At 37.7% G+C, this 5075-nt stretch overlaps 1 non-coding gene across 1 annotated transcript; it reads left to right on the top strand.

The window, feature by feature from the left end:
- Positions 1 to 4724: 4724 nt before the first annotated feature.
- LOC140854890 (small nucleolar RNA R71) lies at positions 4725 to 4831 on the top strand. Its single transcript, XR_012137984.1, has one exon. It is a non-coding gene; the product is annotated as a small nucleolar RNA R71 (small nucleolar RNA).
- Positions 4832 to 5075: the final 244 nt, after the last annotated feature.

Genomic DNA, 5075 nt, shown 5'->3' with positions numbered 1-5075 from the left:
AATCAGAATAAGTTGGTTCATAAAGAACCATGGCATCTTCAACAGTCTCGACAGGTAATTTTAAGAATGGTTTTAATCGTTGACCATTAACTTTAAAGATAACACCATTACTTGGATTTTCTATCTCAACGGCTCCGTGTGAAAAGACTTCCTTTACTAAAAATGGTCCTGTCCATCTAGACCTAAGCTTTCCTGGAAACAGATGTAATCTAGAGTTATATAAGAGCACCTTTTGTCCGATATTGAAAGTTTTCCTCATAATTGATTGATCATGAAATGCTTTGGTTCGTTCCTTGTATATCCTTATATTTTCATAGGCTTCATTTCTAAGTTCTTCTAATTCATTCAACTGAAGCTTCCTATGGTTTCCAGCGTTGTTCAAATTTGTATTTAGTTGTTTGATGGCCCACATGGCTTTGTGTTCTATCTCAATAGGCAAGTGACATGGTTTACCAAACACAATCTTATAAGGAGACATTCCTAGATTGATTTTGAAAGCGGTTCGGTATGCCCAAAGTGCATCAATTAATTTCAAAGACCAATCCTTTCTATTAGCACTAACAATTTTTTTCAGGATCTGTTTGATTTGTCGGTTTGACACTTCAACTTGCCCACTAGTTTGAGGATGATATGGTGTGGCCAATTTGTAGGTGACATTATACTTTTTCATCAATGTTGCAAAAGGTCGGTTACAAAAATGGGTTCCCCGATCACTAATGATTGCCCTAAGAATACCGAAACGGGAGAGAATATTTTCTTTAAGAAACTTAATGACCATTTTGCTATCGAGTGTTCTACATGCAATTGCTTCTACCCATTTTGAAACATAATCAACTGCTACTAGAATATATTCATTTCCAAAGAAATTTGGAAATGGTCCAATGAAATCGATCCCCCAAACATCAAAAACTTCAACTACTAAGATTGGGTTGAGTGGCATCATGTGTCGCTTGGTGATTCGACCCATTTTCTGACATTGAGCATAACTTTTACAATATTCATGAGCATCCTTAAATAAATTGGGCCAATAAAAATCACATTGGAGAACCTTAGCAGCAGTTTTCTTAGACGTGAAGTGACCCCCACATGCTTGATCATGACAAAAAGATAAAATATTCATGACTTCGTTATCTGGGATACACCTTCTAATAATTTGATCAGGACATTGTTTAAAAAGATAAGGATCATCCCAAATGAAATACTTTACTTGGGCAAAGAATTAATATTTATCCTGCTTAGTCCAATGAGAAGGTATCTTACCTATGGCTAAATAATTTACAATATCAGCAAACCAAGGTTCAGTAGACACAGACATGAGTTGCTCATCTGGGAAAGATTCATTGATGGGTGGTTCACTAGATGGTGCGACTGGAATTTGGGACAAATGATCTGCTACAACGTTCTCAGTGCCTTTCTTGTCCCTAATTTCTAGGTCAAATTCTTGAAGGAGCAAAATCCATCTGATTAAGCGTGCCTTGGTATCCTTCTTTGCTAGGAGATGTCTAATGGCTGAGTGATCGATGTAAACAATAGTGTGGGACCCAACCAAATAAGATCTAAATTTTTCTAAAGCAAAGACAACGGCAAGGAACTCCTCAGTTGTGGTGTAGTTAAGCTGTGCATCATTTAAGATTTTACTTGCATAATATATCACTCTAGGCAGCTTATTTATCCGTTGACCTAAGATTGCGCCCACAACATGATCGGACGCATCACATATTAATTCAAATGGTTCAGACCAGACAGGAGGATGAATGATTGGAGCTGATACAAGTGCTTTTTTTAGAAATTCAAAAGATTCCAAGCACTCATGAGTAAATTCAAATTTGATATCCTTTGCCAAAAGATTAGTCAGTGGACGTGCTACTTTGCTAAAGTTGGCAATAAACCTTCTATAGAATCCAGCATGACCTAAAAATGAACGTATTTCTTTCACAGATTTAGGTGGTGGAAGATTTGCAATTAGATCTATTTTGGCCTTGTCTACTTCAATCCCCTTTTTAGAAATGACATGGCCAAGAACTATTCCCTGTTTGACCATAAACTGACATTTTTCCCAGTTGAGAACTAAGTGCTTCTCCTTACATCATTCTAGAACTAATTGTAGGTGATTCAGACACTCGGAGAAGGTTAGGACAAAAATAGAAAAGTCATCCATAAAAATTTCTAGAAATCATTCTATCATATCTGAAAACATACTGATCATGCATCTCTGGAAGGTTGCCGGTGCATTACATAGTCTAAAGGGCATTCGTCTATAGGCAAAAGTACCAAATGGACAGGTGAATGTAGTCTTTTCTTGATCTTCAGCGGCTATGGGGATCTAGTTGTAACCGGAGTATCCATCAAGAAAATAGTAAAACTCTTGTCCGGCTAGTCTTTCCAATATTTGATCAATAAATGATAAAGGAAAGTGATCTTTCCTTGTCGCAGCATTCAACTTTCTATAGTCTATACAGACCCTCCATCCCATTTGGGTCTTAGTTGGGATAAGTTCGTTTGCATCATTTTGGACCACTGTTACTCCAGATTTCTTGGGTACTACTTGAATTGGGCTTACCCAAGAGCTATCAAAAATAGGATAAATTATTCCACTATCTAGGAGTTTCAGAATCTCTTTTTTAACTACATCCTTCATAGCTGGATTAAGCCTTCTTTGGGCTTCTCTTGTTGGTTTAGCCTCTTCCTCTAAGTATATTCTATGTTGAACTATAGAAGGGCTTATTCCTTTGATATCTGCTATGGTCCAACCTATTGCTTCTTGATTTGCTTTTAGAACTGACACTAACTCCTCCTCTTGCTTGGGATCTAGGTCTGATGCAATAATTACAGGCAAAGTTTCTTTGGGTCCTAGATATGCATACTTGAGATGTTCTGGGAGGGGTTTCAGTTCTAAAATGGGTGCTTCCTCTATCGATGGTTTAGGTGATGATTTCACCATCTCAATGATTGGTTCAGTAGGAAGTGTCGATTCCTGATTAATCTGATTTTCTTTAAGTATTTCATTGACATCCTCAGACTCATGGAGTAACCAGGGGTTAGACTCTAGGTCGACTTCATCATCACTAATGTCAATGGATTCATAAATACCATCTTGGACTATATTGACATTAGCATGAGAAGAGGATTCCTGTTCTAAGTTAAAAACATTAAGCTCAATGGTCATATTCCCAAAGGATAACTTCATTAGACCATTTCGACAATTGATTTCAGCATTGGCCGTAGCTAAGAATGGTCTTCCTAAAATGACAGGTATATGTCCTTTAGGATTCGCAACTGGCTCAGTCTCTAAAACAATAAAATCTACAGGAAAAATGAAATTTTCAACCTTTATCAGAATATCCTCGACCATTCCCTTAGGGATCCTGAGAGATCTATTGGCTAACTGTAATGTGATCCCAGTAGGTTGAAGTTTTTCTAATCCTAGTTGCTCATACACCGAATATGGAAAAATATTCACAGTAGCTCCTAGATCTAGCAAGACCTTTTTTATATTGGTTTCTCCAATAACATAAGAAATTGTTGGAGCTCCAGGGTCCTTATATTTAATTGGCACATGGCTAGATAGGTATGAACTGACACTTGCAGCCAAAAATGCTTTTTTTGGTACATTAGTGATCCTTTTCCTAGTGCAAAGATCTTTTAAAAATTTGGCATAAGTTGGAACCTGATGGATTATATCTAAAAGAAGAATATTAACTTGGACTTGTTTAAATACCTCTAAAATTTTGTCTAAATGTTCAGATTTATTGGATTTCAGTCTGTTTGGAAAAGGAGCTCTAGGACTTTTAAGTACTGGACTAGGTGAATTTTCAGTTTTTGGTGCTTGAGGTTGAAAGGTAGTAGTTTTAGAAGGTGACTCGGTAGATGAGTCCTCTATATCATCAAGTGCAACTACCTTATTGTCTATTTGTTTTCCCAATCTTAAGGTATGAATGGCATTTACACCATTAACTTGGTTTCCTTGTTGGGGTCGTGGACCATTTTGGTTCCTAGGATTTGGCTCAGGTTGGCTAGGTAACCTACCATGTTCTCGTTCACTAATGATCGAAGCCAGCTGACTTACTTGCATTTCCAGACGGGCTATAGCTTGGGTGTTATTTATGAGTTGACCCGTGGTTTGCATAAAGCTGGTATGTGTCTTCATCATGGCTTCTAGGCTTTTCTCTAAAGAGGTAATTTTCTTGTCATTATCATGGAAGCCTGGCGGGTTGTTCATCACTGGGTTGGACCTTAGATTTTGCTGATTGAAATTTGGATTGCCTACATTAGGATTCTGGGACCATGAGAAATTCGGGTGATTCCTCCAACCTGGGTTATATGTGGGTGCATAAGGATTGTTCAATGGTCCTTGATAGGTGGCATTCACCTGTGCACACTCATTCGAGTAGGAACATTCTTCTAAGACATGGTCTGGTGCATTGCACCCTTTACACATGGGTGCAGATATTTGATTTACATTGGCTGGTCGTGTTAAGGTTGCAATCTTGGCCTCTGATGCTAGGGTTGGTTGAATTCGATGTATTCCTCCTCTTGAAGGTGTAGCTTTATCAGGTTCCCTAGTTGTTTTCCACTGTAAATTTTTCTCGGCTAGATCTTCTAAGAATTGTCAAGCTTCAGTAGTTTCTTTGTCCATAAATTGGCCTTGGCACATGGACTCTAGCATGGTTCTTGAGTTTGAATCTAACCCCTCATAGATGATCTGGCATAGTCTCCAAGTTTCTATTCCATGGTGTGGGCATTGGGTCAAAAGATTCTTGAAACGATCAAAGTACTTCCAAAATGATTCACCAGCTAGTTGATAAAATTGATTTATTTCATTCCTAATCCTAGCTGTTTTATGATGGGGGAAATACTTTTTCAAAAATATTCTCACAAAGCTCTCCCAGATAGTGACAGAATGGTTTGGCAGACTATAAAGCCACTTCTTAGCATTATCCTTGTTGCTCCTTAGATTGATTTTGATGATTACAAAGCAGTTGAAGGGGTACCAATGATTTTCACTTGAAAAAGACTTATTGCTCTTCAGGGGTAAAATTATAATTTTATCAAAACCCTAATTTGATAGTATCAAA

Source organism: Elaeis guineensis, chromosome 1 (genome assembly GCF_000442705.2).
Source record: "Elaeis guineensis isolate ETL-2024a chromosome 1, EG11, whole genome shotgun sequence".
NCBI lineage: Eukaryota > Viridiplantae > Streptophyta > Magnoliopsida > Arecales > Arecaceae > Elaeis > Elaeis guineensis.
The sequence above is the reverse complement of the archived record's forward strand: the minus strand, read 5'-3'. Positions and strand labels throughout refer to the sequence as shown.